The sequence below is a fragment of the Ascaphus truei genome, chromosome 2 (genome assembly GCF_040206685.1).
Source record: "Ascaphus truei isolate aAscTru1 chromosome 2, aAscTru1.hap1, whole genome shotgun sequence".
In the NCBI taxonomy this organism is placed as follows: Eukaryota; Metazoa; Chordata; class Amphibia; order Anura; family Ascaphidae; genus Ascaphus; species Ascaphus truei.
The window spans coordinates 401,650,976-401,670,742 of record NC_134484.1 but is presented as its reverse complement, the minus strand read 5'-3'; positions in this window follow the sequence as shown (position 1 = coordinate 401,670,742).

Here is a 19,767-nt window from a genome sequence, read left to right as displayed (position 1 = left end):
CGCAATGCAACCCAAGATGGCGGCGCCATGTGCCGGAGCCCTCGGCGAGCTCGCTGCCGCTCTCATGCTGCCGGCACCTGCTGCACACTCTGCACGTTCCCCTGCTGTAGCGAAGGTAAGCGGGGGGCTGGGGGAGCCTGCTATACCTATAATTCCCAATAACCTGGATGTAGACCAGCTGGTACAGTATGTGAGCAGAACAGTTGAATTCCCAATATATTTGCCCCTTTTTCAGGTCATAGGGAAGGTCAGGTAGCATCGTTCTCACCAAACTCTACTTGGATGACTAATTGCATACATTCATTAGACGTTACAGGTTGGATATTCAAGACTGCAACAACAAAAAACTAGTTTGGTAGGCAAGTCTTACTGTACAAGCAGTATTATACCACCAGTAAGTCAGTAAACCCTCATTAGGGTATATTGTGTTTTTGTATGTTCCACTAACTAACATTGCAATGGGGACACAGATGATAGTGTATTTCCTTTTCCTGTAGTGCCATCATGGCAACGTATATGTCCCTCATTATTTGTTCTGTCTGTACTATGTTTTGTACAGTATTTATCATTGCAATATATTCAGTACACTGGCCCTGAAAGAGTAAACACATAATTTATATCTGGACCAAGAACAGTGTCCTAACCCCAGTTGGATGAGATGCCTTTTCGCACTAATTAATGTTGCAATGGAGGGAGCACATTTCTCAATTTGGTAACACAGTACCACTATCTATCTTAAGCAATTTTGTTTACTGCCTATAATATCATGTTTTTAATAAGGAATGGAATTACATCTCTCCCTTTCTGCTCTTAAAGCGTAAATAAATCATAAACATTTTGAAAAGGTTGATACAAATAAATTTCTAATAGCACTTAAAATCCTTTGTTGCAAAAAGTCTCAAGTATTCAAATGTAAGCAATTATCTTCAACAGATTTCCCAGTGTAGATACAGTAATACAAAGAAATCAAATAAATCAATCAGGGTATGTGGTTATAGTTTTAGTTCTGCAATAACACCCCTTGGAGTTTATTGTTTTTGAAAATTGTCTTCCGATGAAGTAAGAAAATAGCTCTGTTAAACCACATATATATCAAGTCAATATGCTCCTTAAGGGACTAACTACTAATGTTTATACAAAACAGATGCCAATAAATGATTTGCCACTACTGCTCTAACAGTATTTTATTAAGACTTTTTTTCCCACAGCCAGAATGCTACAAAATATTTTGAATTACATTGAAAACTGGCTGCTAAGGAATTAAAACTGACTTGTTTTTCAAGAAAGCCCATAATTTAAGACACATAGGGGGCTATGCACTAAGCTCTGTGCTTTCGCGCCGGCCTGAAAAAAATTATCATGTCAGATAAAAAATGAAGCCGGCGGCGCGATTCACTAAGGCCCTCAGCCCATTTTCTATCGGACGTACCCAAAACTGGCTTATCGTGCGTGCAATGTTTTTTCCCCCTGCTAGCGCACTGAAACTTCCCGTACGCTAGCTGATAGGAAAAAAAGCTGCATGTAACATTTGCATGGAGATTTGCCATCTCCATGCAAGGCTGTTACAGGCGATCGTACACTAAATAAATACATTTGAATAATAGTGTACATGAGCAGGGGGTCTCCGGAGCTGAACAGCATTGGTTTCAGGTCCGAGGACCCCCTACTTCAGGAGATACAGGCCCCGTTATGGGGTGTCGGTATCCCGTGCAGATTTTCAATGTCCCGGTCACGTGACGCGTATGCTTGAAAGTGCAAGGGATACCGGCCTGTATTTCCTGAAGTAGGGGGTCCTAGGACCTGAAACCAATGCGGTTCAGCTCCGGAGACCCCCTGCACATCTACACTATGAAACACATGTATATTAAAAAAAGATTTAACAAACATCAATACACGACCCCCCCCCCCCTGCCCTAACACATACAGTACAATAATGTGCAAAATTACTATTATCCAGATATGGATAATAGATTATTTGCCCATTATTAAACACTGCATTAGCATACCTAAATAAAGTAAATAAAAACAGTAGCCAGCTAATCCAATGAATACAAGCAGTAACAACATCAACAATGAATTAATTAAACCATTAACCAATGAAACCAATTAATTCCTAAACCAACTCAAAATGAATAGTAACACTAACCAATCAAACCAATAAATTACTACAACATTAATGAATGTAAACATTAAAAGACAAAAAAATAAATTCAAACAATATCTGAAATAACCATAAAACGCATTAGCTAACATAGTACAACATTAACTACAAACGAACACCAATCGCAAACATTTTATTACCATTAAGCAGGAAAAAAACAAACAATCACATCCACATAAGAAACTGACATAAAAAACACCAACAGCAATACCAAGCCACAAATGCCCCCCAAATATTGTCATAATCATGTATTAATCTGTACCCTAAAGTGGTACAGATTAATATATTATCAGTCAATGTGCCTCCCCCAAAAAATCAAAAAACACATCCAATGAAGAAACCTGTAAAAAGAGACATTTACAAACATTCAATATATTACTTACCATTAGAAGCAGTGGCCCTCCGACTCCCGGGGTAACAGAAAGCTCACATACCTTGAAGGCCTCCAACAGCATCTGATGCCATCCGCCATGAAGATCCGGATCAGGTACCCAAATCTTCTTTTTTCTTTCTTTAATCACCTTCTTCTATCTTCATCTGTCACCATTTCTTGATCTTCTTTATCTTCTATCTTCATCTGTCAATCTAAAAAAACCCATGGTAAATCCCAACCGATGTTGTCTCCTCGTCTTCTTGGGCTCCAATGAGTCGTCACGGCCTTAAAAAGGGCTTGTGACGTCACATTTAGCCTCAACATGGTTAACAGCCACCTGATTGGCTGTTCTAACCATGTTCCGACTTTAATTTTTTTTTTTTTTACATGACGTTACTTAAAGGGAATGATGCCAGTCAATCAGAATGGCTGTGCTTCATTTGCCTTTAAGATGACTTCGCTAAATCCAAGATGGCCGGTGTCACATGGTATTTCAGCCAATCAGAGTGTGGAATTGGTTCCCATGATCTGATTGGCTGAAATACCATGTGACGCCAGCTTCGTCACGTCACGTTGTTATGGGGAATTGTGTAATTATTTCTAACAAGTCCCCTTTTTGTTCAGAGGACAACTGTCTACCCATTGGGATTTTATCGTCACCCACGATGTTTTCCCTTGTGGGCTGAGGACCCAAGTCTGTTTCCTCCTCCACCGGGTGGATGAATAGAGCCTGCTGCATCTTCCAGGGTTTCAGCAAGTTCACATGGTAAATTTGTTTACCCTTCCTGGACCCTGGTTGAGCGATCTCGTAATCCACATCACCCGTGCGGCGGAGTACTTCAAATGGGCCCTGCCATTTAGCTAGGAGTTTGCTCTCACAACTGGGTAACAACAACATCACCTGGTCTCCCTGGTGAAAAACTCTCATACGAGCATTCTGATTGTAATGTCTCTCCTGGCTGTCCTGGGCTGATCTAAGATTCTCCCTAGCAAAATGGCCGACCACATCTAGGCGCTTCCTAAGGTCTAGTACATATTGCAGGGTATTCTTAGAAGGGGACCGCTGTTCCTCCCAGGACTCCTTTAGGAGGTCTAGGATACCCCGGGTTTGGCGGCCATACAGCAGTTCAAATGGAGAGAATCCCGTGGAGGCCTGGGAAACTTCCCACACTGCAAACAGCAGAAAAGGGAGAAGTTCATCCCAGGCTCATATCTCTGAATCTACAAATTTCCTCAGCATCCCTTTTAGAGTTCGGTTAAATCTTTCCACCAATCCGTCAGCCTGTGGATGGTAGACCGATGTCCGAACCGACTTGACCTCTAGTAATTTTAAGACATCCTGCATCAGTTTAGCCATACAATTTGTACCTTGGTCTGTCAACATAACCTGGGGAAGTCCAACCCATTTGAACAGCTCCAACAACTTGTTGGCTACTTGCTTCGCCGTTGCTGTTCTCAGGGGGAACGCCTCAGGATACCTTGTTGCATAGTCAACTATTACAAGAATAAACCTGTGTCCTTTCGCAGAAGGTTCTAGAGGTCCTAACAAGTCTACCCCAATCCTCTCAAAGGGAACTGACACCAAGGGTAGAGGAACCAAAGGGGCTGGTTTTTGTCCCTTCGGACTAGATAGCTGGCACTCCGGACATGCCGCACATAGTTTAGCAATATCACTATGCATCCCTGGCAAATAGAATCGGGATGAAATACGGTCCAATGTTTTATCCCTGCCCAGGTGACCATCCCAAGGGACAGTATGGGCTAGAGTGAACACAGATTTAACAAATGCCTTGGGAACCAATATCTGTCTGGTGACCTCCCGTTTGGGTCTGCCTATTCACCCTATTGTAACGCTTGCGCGAGCCCACAAACAAGACCTGACCCCGGCACTGAGGTGGGAAGGACTATGCCACACACCCACAGTAGCGGGGGCGAGCCCAGAAGGTGGTTTGGGTCTGGGTATGTAGAAAGGGTTAATCCAATACTTGCCGGGGTCCATGGGTTGGAGAGGTGCACGTAGTTGGAGTCCGTAAGCCTGTGGTCTGGGGTTGGAGAGGTACTCGTAGTCGTTATCCATAAGACAGGGGTCAAGAGCCAGAGAGAATCCAAATGCAAAGCCAGGTCGGTACACGAGAGGTTAACTGCAGAGAACAAGACAAGACTGGGCTGGACAAGACAGGCACACGCAAAGGCTACACAAGGTTATGTTCAGCAAGGTATGACAGGAAGAGGCAGTCCTTTATAGCAGACAGGAACCAGTAGGAGAGGGGGCGGAGTGGAGGCGGAGCCACTGCAGATGCCAAGGATAGGCTGCAGGAGACAAGGGCTCACAGCAATCTTGACACGCAGCTGGAGCTCGTTGTGCAATGTCACGCGTGCACGCTGCGCGCAGCGGAGGCGTGGTGTGACTGAGGGGGCGGAGCTAAGGTCTGTGACCTGGTAGAAGAGAAGCGGGTGCGCACGCGCTCTATAAACAGAGCGGGGTGCACGCACCAGCGGGGCGCAGATCGAAGGCAGCAGCCGCTGCAATACTGTTATGTAGAGAGGAGGAACTGCGCCGCAAGGGACGCAATCCCCGAATCCTCACAGTACCCCCCCCTTGAGGATCGAACTCCGGACGATCCATAAATGGCTTGTCTGGGTACCTGCGTCGAAGCGTCTGAGCAAGCCGGGAGCGTGGATCTGGTCACTGGAGACCCAAGAACGTTCTTCAGGGCTGAAACCCTCCAGTGTACAAGGAACTGAACCTTTCCTCTGGAGATTCTTGAGTCAATGATAGAGCGGATTTCGAATTCCTCTTGACAATGCACCAACACAGGGGGAGGAGGAGAAACAACATCAGGATACCTGGAACTCTGTTTGACAGGTTTCAGAAGAGAGACATGGAATACCGATGGTATCTTCATAGAGGGAGGTAAGTGCAGGCGGTACGCCACAGGATTAACCTGTTCCAGGATCTTAAATGGTCCCAAGAATCTGGGAGCCAATTTTAAGGTAGGTGTCTTTAATCTGATGTTCTTTGATGAGAGCCATACCTTGTCTCCTGTCTTAAACCTGGGCAAAACAAAAATTGTGAGGCGCTACTAGTGAAGATAAAAATAAATAAATCAATGGATTAATTAAATAAATAAAGATATGTGATATATTTTGTTAAAGTGCTCAAATATGATAAGAATGGCAAACTTTGCTGCTCAACCCTCTTTGGAGAAGTTCCAGTTTCCCCTTTCTTGAATGTTGAAGAGAAGCTTGTGGGGAGCGCAGGTAACACCATATATATGCAAAGGAAAAAATATATATAGTGTAGTATATCTAAACAAATACAGCAACTTCAACAGGAATCATGAATGGGAACTCACATTCTGCCAGTTGTAAAAGAGCATTTGGAATAGCAATAGATGCAGTAGATGGATTCAGCACTGTGTGGGGGGGTCTGGCTGGTATACACTCCCTGATGTCAGCAGGACAAACCCACAATAGAATGGAAAAGACAACTCTAGTGCAACATTGTATGTTCACTATTGATATATTGAAAATAGGCAATTTCTATTGCACTTACATGAGCAATATGTGCTTAGACACATAAAAATCGATGCACAGCATTGGTGTGTATCATCCACCCCACTCCCGAAGTTGCGTCGCGTCACTTCCGGTCTGGCCCGTCGCGTCACTTCCGGTTTCGTCAGCGATCGCAGAATGGACCAAACGGGTTCTGGGGTATGCTGGGCACACGTCTGGACTGCTGCAAGGTTCACTCAACGCGTTTCGCTGGCGTGGCAGCTTCGTCAGGAGTCCGATCTGTAGCTTAAGCTTCATTGTCCATATAAATACCCTTTACTGGTTTCTGATTGGATGGCTGAACAATTCTATACTTCTCATTGGCTAAAATGGTACTTGCTGATTGGCCAATGGGCGGGTCTACCCATGCATACTAATATCAATGTGTAATACATATAAATGACACCATTTTATTAAATACAAACATAATAAAATCTTTATACACAATATAAATAAATAAATAAATAAATAATATAACTGCTACTCTAACTATAATACTAACTAATACATAGAAGAACTAACTGGTTCATAGAGACATGTATTTAAAGGCTAAATTCTGCACCAATGTGTTTACATTGGTGTGTTATACCCCTCAGCAATATTTTATGCATCAAATTGAGGAAAAAGGTATGGGAGAGAAAAGCAGAAAAATCACAAGTTAGTGTCACCCATATAAATGCATACATATATAACTAGATATATATAAATAACATAATAACTATTAGGTATCTAAAAAATATAATTTAAAAAATCTTCTTTAAAATTTATTATTAAAAAATTATTAATAAAGAGCAACAAAATGATAAAATTAAAGGAATTAAAAAGAATTGACACATATAATTTGACTATATAAAAACACTGATTTCTATATCTGAGTTAAGCCCATCTGGAATTAATGTTTTTAACCGGTGAATCCAGAATGTCTCTCGTTTAATTAATTCTTTAGTTCTGTCACCGCCTCTCCAATTCAATGGGACATGTACGATTCCTTTAATAGTTAGATCTTTTGGGTTAGATGCATGAAAACGGGTAAAATGTTTTGGGACACTATGTGTGTCCAACATACGCCGTATATTACCCACATGCTCCAATGCTCTCACTTTCAGGGCACGCGTGGTTTGACCCACATATTGAAAACCACAACTGCATTCCAGCAAATAGGAATGTGTCTTTAATCTGATGTTCTTTGATGAGAGCCATACCTTGTCTCCTGTCTTAAACCTGGGCACCTATAGACGATATCGATCTGCCTGGGTCTTTTGTCTCCGAACGGATTCCTGGAGAGTTCTCTGAATCTTATTCCATGACTCTTGAAGAGCATTTACTCTGGCATCAGCAGCAAGTACTCCAGAGATATTAGAAAAAATAGGAAGAGAGTTAGGGTGGTAGCCATAATTGACGAAGAAGGACAACTCTTGGGTGGATTCGTTTCTAAGAGAGTTATGTGCGAACTCAGCCCATGGTAAGAGATCAGCCCAATTATCTTGTGTATCAGAAACAAAACATCTTAGATATTGTTCTAATGATTGATTTACCCTTTCAGTCTGTCCATTGGTTTGCGGGTGATACCCGGAAGAAAAAAGAAGCGAGATATTGAGTCTTTGAGAAAAAGCTCACCAAAACTTTGATACAAATTGGGATCCACAGTCAGATACAATTGAAACAGGAACCCCATGCATATGAAAGACTTCTTTGACGTAGATATCAGCTAGAGTTGCAGAGTTAGGGAGGCCCTTGAGGGGTATGAAATGGGCCTGCTTGGAGAATCTATTCACAATGACCAAGATGGTATTCATGCCATTGGAAATGGGCAGCTCCACAATAAAATCCATTGATAAATGGGACCAGGGACGTTCAGGAATGGGGAGCGGGCGTAGCAGACCAGAAGGCTTTTTTCGAACGGACTTATTACGAGCACAGATGGAACAAGATGAAACAAATTCCTTAATGTCGTTCAACATCTCTGGCCACCAGAAAGTATGTCTGATTAAATCGGTGGTTCTTCAGATCCCAGGGTGACCGGCCGACCTGGAAGCATGACCCCACTCATGAATTTTTTGACGGAATTTGGTTGCTGCATATAGGCAGCCCTCAGGTACCTCTAGGCCTTCCAGAATCCGGGTTTGAGAGTCCAGAATTTTGTCCAAAATATCGAAGGAATTTGCTGCAATGATAAATCTTGAAGGAAGAATAGTCTCTGGAACGTCGTCGGATCAGTCTTCGGAAATGAATTGACGGGACAAAGCAGCGGCCTTCAAATTCTTTGTACCAGGAATGTAAGAGATTACATAATTGAATCTTGAGAAAAAGAGAGCCCAGCGAGCTTGACGGGAACCAAGGCGTCGAGCACCTTCAATATACTATAAATTCTTGTGGTCAGTAAGAATAAGGATCGGTTTCTCGGTACCTTCAAGAAGGTGTCTCCACTCTTGGAGTGCAAGTTTGATAGCCAAAAGTTCTCTATTACCTACATCATAGTTGATCTCCGCGGGGGAGAATTTCTTGGAAAAGTAGCCTCATGGATGCAGGTGATCTTGAGGAGAACGTCTTTGGGAGAGCACTGCCCCGGCTCCAATATCCGAAGCATCGACCTCCAAAGTGAAGGGAAGGGGGGGCCGGGTGATGCAAAATGGGAGCAGTGGTGAAGGCCTTCTTTAAAGACTCGAAAGCAAGACAAGCCTCTGGAGGCCAAGAGGAAGGATCAGCATCTTTCTTGGTCAAAGCGGTAATAGGAGCAACCAGTGTGGAGAATTTATGGATGAACTTACGATAATAAATTGGCAAAGCCAAGGAATCACTGGATGGCTTTAAGCGACGTGGGCTGGGGCCAATCTAATACCACCTTTAGTTTCTCATTATCCATGGAAAATCCCTTCTCGGAGATTATATAACCCAGGAAGGAAGTAGCATTTGATGAAACATACACTTCTCCATCTTGGCATACAGACGATTCTGACGAAGACGAGAGAGTACTAGCTTGGTATGCTGGATATGTTCCGGCAAGGATTTAGAAAAAATGAGTATATCATCAAGGTATACAATGACGAATAAATTGAGAACATCACGAAAAACCTCATTAACAAACTCTTGAAAGACCGCAGGGGCGTTACAGAGTCCAAACGGCATTACTAGGTACTCAAAATGGCCGTCACGGGTGTTAAAGGCCGTTCTGCATTCATCTCCTTCCCTTATGCGTATCAGGTTGTAGGCACCCCGGAGATCGAGTTTGGAAAAAATGGAGGCACCTTGTAGACGGTCAAACAATTCTGATATGAGTGGTAAAGAGTAACGGTTCTTCTGTGTTATCTTATTCAAGCCTCTATAATCTATGCAAGGGTGAAGAGATCCGTCCTTTTTTTTTTTTACAAAGAAGAACCCTGCCCCAACAGGAGAGGTGGAGTTCTTAATAAAGCCCTTTTTTAAGTTCTCCTGAATATACTCGGACATGGCTCGGGACTCTGGAAGGGACAGGGGGTAAGACTTGCCTTTAGGCAGAACGGCAGGGATCAGATCAATGGGACTATCGAAGGGACGATGAGGAGGAAGAATCTCTGAACGGACCTTGTCGAAAACATCAATAAACTCATGGTAGACTTCTGGAAGGGACCCTTTGGAAGGATCCGCAGTCTCTAAACTGGCAAGAGAAAGTGAAGTGGGAACACAAGTAATGGCACATGGGGTAGACCAACGTATGGGTTGTTTATCAGTCCAGTCAATCACAGGATTGTGCAGTTGTAACCAGGGGAGGCCCAAGATTACCTGTACAGATGGTGAATGAGTAACGTCCAACGAGATTTGTTCCTTGTGTCCATCCTTGGTGGAAAGGGTAAAGATCACGGTCTCCAGGGTGATAAAGGCAGGCTGGAGTGGACGACCGTCTATCGCTTCGAGTCCTATGGGAGTGGACTTCCTAAGCAGTGGAATCCGGTGTTTTATTGCAAAATTCTGATCCATGAAATTTCCTCCAGACCCAGAGTCAATGAAGGCAAGTGCAGAAATATGAAATTCCGTACCCTCCATTATGATAGGTAGAAGGATCCTTTTTGGCATCTTTTCCTTGGTAGGAGGACATGAAGATATGGTACCCAAAGAAACTCCATCATACCTTATAGGCCGCTGGCGTTCTCCCGGACGTGTAGGACAGTGGTACGCCAAATGACCAGCTAGGCCACAATAAAGACATAGCCCCTCGCTTCTCCGGCGCTGCTTTTCTGTAAAGGACAACTGGTGAGTACCCAGCGGCATGGGGTCTGGCGCTTCTGGAACTGGAACAAAAGAAGGAGAGAGAGTAGGAGAGATAGGTATAGGTACCGGTGTACGTGTAGTCCGGCGTTCACTTCGTCTCTCTTGGAGGCGTTGATCCACCCGTATACATGTAGAGATCAGATCCTCCAGGGCAGTGGGTCTTACACATGCAGCCAATTGAACTTTCACGGGGTCAGAGAGGCCATGCCAGAAGGCTGCAGTTAAAGCCTCGTTGTTCCAACCGGTTTCCGTTGCAATAATCCGAAATTCAAGAGCGTACTTCGCGGCGGTCCGGTGGCCCTGGGTGATATGGAAAAAAGAAGAGGCCGCAGTAGCGGCCAGGAGTGTCAAAAACCTGCTGAAACCTTTTCTTGAAAAAAATAAAGTTCTGCGTGAGTTCAGGCATTAACTCCCAGATAGGAGATGCCCAGGCCAGTGCATCTCCGGTTAACAATGCAATGATTTAAGCCACTTTAGGCCTATCGATAGGGAAGCGAGAAGGGGTTAATTCAAAGTGAATGTCACATTGGATTAGAAATCCTCGGCATCCTAGGGGTTCACCCGCATACTGATTGGGTGTCGGAAGACGTGGTTCCTGGGGTATGTTTCCCACTAGAGTAGAAGCAGTTGTGGTTAGGCCCACCTCTGGGGGGGTCAATGTTTGTTGGACTGAACATACTGTAACGCTTGCGCGAGCCCACAAACAAGACCTGACCCCGGTACTGCGGTGGGAAGGGCTATGCCACACACCCACAGTAGCGGGGGCGAGCCCAGAAGGTGGTTTGCAGCATTGCTGGGTCTGGGTATGTAGAAAGGGTTAATCCAATACTTGCCGGGTCCGTGGGTTGGAGAGGTGCACGTAGTTGGAGTCCGTAAGCCTGTGGTCTGGGGTTGGAGAGGTACTCGTAGTTGTTATCCGTAAGACAGGGGTCAAGAGCCAGAGAGAATCCAAATGCAAAGCCAGGTCGGTACACGAGAGGTTAACTGCAGAGAACAAGACAAGACTGGGCTGGACAAGACAGGCACACGCAAAGGCTACAAAAGGTTATGTTCAGCAAGGTATGACAGGAAGAGGCAGTCCTTTATAGCAGACAGGAGAGGGGCGGAGTGGAGGCGGAGCCACTGCAGATGCCAAGGATAGGCTGCAGGAGACAAGGGCTCACAGCAATCTTGACACGCAGCTGGGGATCGTTGCATGACGTCACGCGTGCACGCCGCGCGCAGCGGAGGCACGGCGTGATCGAGGGGGCGGAGCTAAAGTCTGTGACCTGGTAGAAGAGGAGCGGGTGCGCACGCACTCTGCAAACAGAGCATGGGTGCGCGCACCAGCAGGGGGCAGATCGGAGGCAGCAACCGCTGCAGTACTGTTATGTAGAGAGGAGGAACCGCGTCGCAAGGGATGCAATCCCCGAATCCTCACACCTATACAGGATATCATTTGATAATTCAAAATGGGGGAATACTATCACCCCCTGTGCATTTAAAATCTGCTCATCAATTTTTACCACCTTGTCATACTGTCTAGCAAGGACTGGGTCTTCCCTTTGCCTCTGGCGAAAGTCAGGGAGGTATAGGTCTGGTAAATCTCCAGGGCTCATATCCCCCTCCCTCTGGCCATCCCCAGGCATCACTTGTGACCTCTGGCTACTAGAATGGTCACCTTGAGACCCAGATTTCTGTAACCAGTCCTGTTTGTCGGGGCGTCTTTGATTCCGAGTCTTTGGAACCCGGTGTCGGCTGGGGAAAAGATCTGCCGAGAAGGGGAACAGTTTGCCAGGATTCTCCTGAGCCACAAAATAAGGCTCATTGGGAGAGACTGGGGCCATTAGGCCCGAGCACAACGGGGGCAGGGAGCCAAGGATCGAATCCTACTTCAAGGTAGGCCTCCTGACCCTTTACCTGTAGCCGGATTTTGGCTGTCGGATACCGTCTTACATCGCCGTGTATACATTCTGTGCTCCATGGAGAGTCAAAAGAACACACATTAGGCTGTAACAGTCCCTGGAAGACCAGAGTTTTCCCAGAGCCCGAATCTACCAGGGCCTGGACGGTTGTTCCCCCAACCTGGGCTGGAAGTAGCCAGGGCTTGTAGTTTTCTCCCGTGAAGACCGAGGCGACAGTCCTGCCGAATAAACAATCCATCTGTGGACAGTCCACATGCCGGTGGCCTTGTTCTCCGCAAGCGGAACATAGAGAGGGTTCCCTCGTAGGAGGGGGCTGTGTATAGCGCTCTACTGGACCGGATACTGGAGACCAGACATCTGGTGGGTCCTGTGGACGATGTCCTCGGAAGCTCCTCTCATTTTGCGACGAGCCGACATCAGGAAGTAGATGAGGGTCTCGGTGGGGACCAGCATTTGGACCCCGCCCTTGCTGGAACGACTGCTTCTTCCTTTGGACTTGGCGGTAGCGCGTGGACGGGCCGTAGGTTCCCTGTTGATCCGACCTCGCTCTTTGGGCATCCGCAAGTGCCGGTGGAGTCGGATCCGTCGGGTCCAGGACACTAGCCTGCTCCTCAGCCCCATTAAGTTCTCCACGAGTCGGACTGCCAAAGCTAGGGTTTCAGCAGCATGGCGTTTTACCCATGAGGGTGCAGAAGGGGGTATTATCTGTAGGAATTGTTCCAAAACCACCTGCTCAAGAATTGCCTCCTTAGTGCACTCCTCAGATTGTATCCAGCGCATACACAAGTCCAATAACCGCTGAGCGAGGACCAGGGGTCTCATCTTAGCGGTGTACTTCATGTTCCGGAACTGCTGCCGGTAGGTCTCTGGGGTCAGACCTAAGCGATCCACTATGGCGGCTTTTACTTGTCGGTAGTCCATTGCCTGATCTGCAGGGAGGCCCTGATATGAGGCCTGGGCTTCTCCTATGAGGAGCGGGGCCAAAGCAGTGGCCCAGCGATCTGCAGCCCAGCCCTGAGCTTCGGCAACCCTTTCAAATGTCAGTAAAAAAGCCTCTGGATCCTCGTTCAGAGCCATTTTCCTCAGGAGTATCGGGGGTTTGCTTGCAAGTTCTGGACTGGCAGACCCCTGGAATTGGGTCAGCAGCTTGGCCATCCGCTCCTCCTCTGCTGCCTGCTGCTGGGTTAGGAGCTGGGTTTGCTGCTGCAACAGTGTTTCATCTCTCTCTGCTTGTAGCCGGGCCTTCTGCTGCATTAACTGTCTGGTCTGCTCGCACAGAAACTCTTTTAAAAATTCTTCCATTTTTCTAATTCTTGTGTGTGTGTGTGTAGCCCTTTAACTGAAGGGGCCTTTCAAAATCCCGGCACTTCTTGACACCATATGTTGCAGGGTACATGCAACCACACACGCGGGTTCTTTGGATACGGCTTATTTATTTGAGCCTTAAAACATACAGCACACCAAAAACAAATAGCTTCTCATCAGCAAACAAAAGAAAATAGCTTCTTCTTCAGCAGACAAAACAAAATAGCTTCTTTTTAGCAGACAGAACAAAATAGCTTCTCTTTAGTATGCAGGAGACAGATAGTTCATCACACATGTACTTTGCACCACAGACCTTACAGCAGTAATCTCTTCAGCACTTTCAGTCCTGTCTCCTCACCAGCTCTCCTGCATGTGTGTACAGCCTGGGGTTTTAACACCTTGATTATGCAGCTGGGGTCAGACTAATTAAGCAGCCCTTCTCAACTTAACCTCGTCACTGCTGCACTGCAAGCCTAAACATAGGTTTTCCAGGCATATGGCTGGTGACGTTCATTCACCCTGTCACAGTCCCCCTTTTTGTAAAGCCATTACGGCTGATCCTAAACACCTACCCTAGTGTTTATTTACTGGGATCAATATTGCGTTTCATGTTCAATTTAATACCCCTTATTTTATTTAGATATTGATTAATAAATTATGTTTAATTAATTCACAAACCATCCAGCAGGTGGCTGAGTGCCCTTACCTGGTTTCTGTTTTCTCACGTACAGTAGTATGGATCATTAGAGGACTGCAAGAACACAATGCATGCAGCATTAATCTGCTGTATCTTTTTCCACACAAGCTTAGACTCTTTATTTAAGATTGTAAGCATTTCTTAATTTGACATGCCTTTTTTATTATTTTTTCTTGTCTGGTCATGGGATTCATTTACATGAAATGGCAGCTGCCTATATTTTGTAACATTTTTTGTAACGTAGAAAAGCTCACAATAGCACAAGCCCTTAGCAGTGTTATTTAGAAAGCGCAAAATACTACGTGGTAAATAGACTCAAAACAAATAAAATAAATGTTGGTGCAAACTGTCCAATTCATAAAACATGATTTTGTCCTCTTATTCCTGCACTTTGTGGCCCCCTACACAGTCAAATTGTATTGCATGACTGATATTTTGTGGTGTTGTTAGATTATTAAAATGAATCATATGAATAACAAGAGAAGTAGAAATAACTGTATTCACTTTACTCATAATGACATGGTCCCAAGGCTGCATATAAACCGTTCCTAGTTAACGAGCATGGTTACACAAGTTAGTCATTAAATACTAAGAGAACCTCCTGACCCCACCAAGCTTGGAATATAACATGTTTTCAAGAAAATGTTTTCCAAACTGAATCCAATGATACACGATACTTTTTCACTGGTTAAGCACCAAAAACTAAGCTGTGAGACTGTGATAAATAACCCTTATAATGTTTTTAATGCCTCTAAGACATGCTGAAACCGTGAAATAAATATTCTCATGTACCAATAGTCAATGTTTTGATAAGGTTAGTTATCTTGCACCCAGCACAGCCTTGCCAAGTAGGTTTATGTCAGCCTTTTTTATTTGAGAATTTTTAAGCAGCTTTAAATGAACCCTAATGTCAGCATGTTACAGTAGTTTACCATGGGAAGATAACAGCATGTGATATTGCAGAATTAAGCCCTGGTCAAGAATGTCTAGTATGCTGAGTCTTTGATCCCCACTCAGCAAGCAAGCTAACCAGCCGATCCTATTATAAAATCCAAGTTTGGAAATAACAAGTGACTTGAACTGAAAATGCAATTAGGACAAATAGGAGGGAATGGGAAAAGGAATTCCAAGCATAAGCAATAAAACAAGGCTACATCAGGGGAGAAAAATTACATCTGTTTTATTAAGTTGGCGCAAAACTACAGTGTAGTTAATAAACGTCTGCTTTGACCGCAAGGTGTTATAGATAATGGCAGGATGTAGGCTACATATAGGATGTTGGATGTGGTGTGTCCCAATGTCCTAAAACGGTCGGCAATGTACGGATGTGGACAACATTATTGCTCCAGCTGATGAGCTGCTGCGGGTGAAATATTGCAATAGACCTACCACCTTCTTGTGCACGGATGATTCAAAATAATTGAATCAATCAAAATAATCTCCCGCAGATGCGTTGTGTATGTCTGTAATGGATCCGCACCTTAGTTTACTGCTTCCCTTGCCTTACAGACCTGTGCAGTCCTGGAACACTTCCCCTGATATTTACTGCAGCCTGGATTCACTCATTAAAGCAATACTGTCACACGCCCCTTCTGCTATTGGTTCACTGACCATTAAATACAGCCTTCCCACAATGCTTCTCTGTCGAGCATAATCCTTCCTGGATGTCACACATGTTCTGCCACAAGCCTTAGGCTTGTCTCCTGTTATACTAACCTCTCTAGTTCTCTCCCCTTGTTCCTGAGGCCTGCTGCTAGTTTCACCCGGAGGCCTGTTCCTGACTCCTGTGCTGAAGCGGAGTACTCTCCAGTGTTGACTTCAGCTCCCTGTTTCCTGAGGCCTGCTGTGCTTCCATAGCAGAGGCCTAGCTACTGGTTCCTGAGGCCTGCTGCTAGTTTCACGCAGAGGCCTGTTCCTGACTCCTGTGCTGAAGCGGAGTACCTCCAGTGTTGACTTCAGCTCCCTGTTTCCTGAGGCCTGCTGTCCTTCCATAGCAGAGGCCTATCTACTGGTTCCTGGGGCCTGCTGCTCACTCTTCATTTGCAGCGGCCGTGTCCTGGTTCCTGTGCTGAAGCGGAGGACTCTCCAGTGTGTACTTCAGCTCCTTGTTTCCTGAGGCCTGCTGTCCTTCCATAGCAGAGGCCTGTCTACCGGTTCCTGGGGCCTGCTGCTCTCTCTCCATTGCAGAGGCCGTTTCCTGGTTCCTGTGCTGAAGCGGAGGACCTCCAGTGTATACTTCAGCTCCCTGTTTCCTGAGGCCTGCTGCCCTTCCATTAGCAGAGGCCGGTCTACGAGTCCTGAGGTCTGTAGCTCTCTCTCTCTCCTTGCACAGGCTCGCTCTGGACTCTTGCGCTGAAGCACTGGTTTACCAGTGCTGCCAGGCGGTGTGCCCACTCCGGTCTGCCTATCCCTTCCTGAGACCAGTACCATGGGCCATGGTTGCCGCACGCGCAGAACCCGCTCCCGCCCTGCAGCTATTACGCTGAAGCGGGACCTAGTTGAATTCCTGTTGCCAAAACTCCGCTTGGATAACGTTTACCCTGATGTCTCCAATCCTGACCCTGGCTCGTCCACTGACGATGCTGCCTTCTCCAGTCCCGACCCTGCTATGTACGACTACGAACTGCGCAATCCGGATCAGCCTGCGCGGTCTAAGGTCGGTGCTTATACAACCCCACCTCAGCCACGCGGTCCGACCCTGGTTTGTGGCGAGCACAACCGTGACAATGTCCCACTGCAGCCCGCCACGGATTGCAATAATGCTGGCAACCTCCTGGTCCCGCCAGTCAATAATATTATTGAAAAACAGTACAATTAGAAGCAGAGTTGCTATAGTAATCATGATCATTAAACTGGAAAAGCAACTGTACCAAGGGAGCTGAGTTGAAGTAGAGACGAGAGAGTAAACACGATTGGAAAGTCCACGCAGAGATCAAAAGCAAGCTGGGGGCAAAAATCCAAAACTACAGACAGTAAACACATAAGCAGATACCAACAGGAGGCCATATACTTGTATAAACAACAGGAGATAGAAGAGTTTACATAAGTAGTCACTAGTAGACAAGTTTAATAATTTAAAGTGTAGGAAGGATTACACCCCAGATGTATAGGGGCGTATTCTGGTAGCTCCGAAGTTGTCTTTGCCATGTTTTGACATGTACAGAAGGAGCGGAATGAAATGTGCGAAAAAAACGGTAATCTCTATCGTAAACTGCTACTTCTAAACCGCCTCTAAAAAAAAGTGATGAACCGCACGGTTTAACAGCCAATCCGCACGGTTTGTACTTGCTTTAGAAACAGAATGACCTGAGGTAGTGCTGACTCCATCCCCAGTCTGACTTATGGGATTTACTCTCTCAGACAAACCCATATTTCAGGTTGTAGATGTAACTCACAATACCAATCTCTCCACTCTTTAGCGGGTGTTAATAAAATGTGTGTTTTTAGCAGCGGTTTGCATAACGGAGCTACGAGAATAGCGGTTGTGGGCAAAAAATGCGAGTTGGAGGCTTTTTTCACAAAATGATCAGATTATCAGAGCAAGAGTGAAACTGCCCCCTGAATACTGAGACAGGAGGTCTCTCCCGAGACGAACCGTGACGTGACTACAACGCTCCTCTGTGCGGTGCTGGTCGCCTCGCAGTGTCGGATGGTGGTTTAAATGAATTGGGATGGAGATCCAGTGGTGCCTGTCTCATTCATCTGTTCCAGTGCAGTAAACCCATGTCTAAAGTTACATGATATGCTTTAAACTGACTACCTTGATGTACGCACATTACCTATCTGTTCCATGATTGGCACTTTTAATATATACAGGTAAACCCCGTTATATTGCGCCTTTTTTTATTTTGCACACTGCACACACTGCACACACTGCACACACTGCACACACTCTCACTGCACACACTGCTCACTGCACACACACTGCTCATTGCTCACACTGCACATTGCACATTGCACACACACTGCTCATTGCACATTGCACACACACTGCTCATTGCTCACACTGCACACACACTGCTCATTGCTCACACTGCACACACTGCACACACACTGCTCATTGCTCACACTGCACACACTGCACACACTGCACACACACTGCTCATTGCTCACACTGCACACACACTGCTCATTGCTCACACTGCACACACTGCACACTGCACACACACTGCTCATTGCTCACACTGCACACACTGCACACTGCACACACACTGCTCATTGCTCACACTGCACACACTGCACACTGCACACTGCACACACACTGTTCACACTGACACACACTGCACACTGCACACACACTGCTCATTGCTCACACTGACACACACTGCACACTGCACACACACTGCTCGTTGCTCACACTGCACACGCTCACACTGCACACACTGCACACTGCACACACACTGCTCACACTGCTCACACTGACACACACTGCTCATTGCTCACACTGCACACACTGCACACACTGCACACACACTCACTGCACACACACTCACTGCACACACTCACTGCACACACTCACTGGACACAGCTCTCACAATACACTCACATGTCAGTAGCCCCCCCCCCTCACATGTCAGCAGCCCACCAGCCCGTTTTTCACATGTCAGCAGCCCGTTTTTCATATGTCAGCAGCCCCCGTTTTTCACATGTCAGCAGCCCCCATTTTTCACACACACACACACACACACACACACACACACACACACACACACACACACACACACACACACACACACACACCACACACACACACACACCACACCTCTTGCAGCAGCAGCAGCAGCAGCTCTGGCTGGGAGGACACACGCTGCAGTAGCAGATCTGGCTGGGAAGACACAGACACACGTTGCCGCGCACTGCAAAACCAGGGTGCTGGGAGGGAGAGGGAGGGGGCTGGGAGGGGGCTGGGAGGGAGAGGGAAGGGGCTGGGAGGGAGAGGGAGGAGGGATGAATCGCCGCCATTTTTTTAAAACTTTTTATTTATTTATTTATTTAATTAACTTCCTTCCCTCCTCACTCCCTCCCTCCCGATCAGGCGCGCGGCGGCCATTTTTTTTTAAAAATTAGCGCGACCCCGTTACTAACGCGGTGGTCTCGGGGTGGACCCCGAGGACCGCGTTATAACGGGGTTTACCTGTACATACTTCACTATGAGAGTTGTGCGCTGTTTTTTCTTTCTTTTCACATACTTTGTAAATATCTGTTAAATATGTTTCTTGTTGCCTGTAATATATATAGTTATGTTTGTTGAATATTATATATGTTCCGTTTTTATCTATTTTCTTTTTACGCAGTGCTTGAATTGTATAATTAAATATTATTTTGGAAATATTAAATTTTTTCCTTAAAAATCCTTTTCTCATACAGTATGTAGGTTCATTCTGGTAAACTCATACTTTATACCATACATTACAGTACATGTACAGTAGTACAGTAGGTCACATAAACATATCTAACATTCACTTTCATCATTAAACAACATATAATAGTTAATCCCTTTGAGAAAAAAAATATATTTATTAATTTG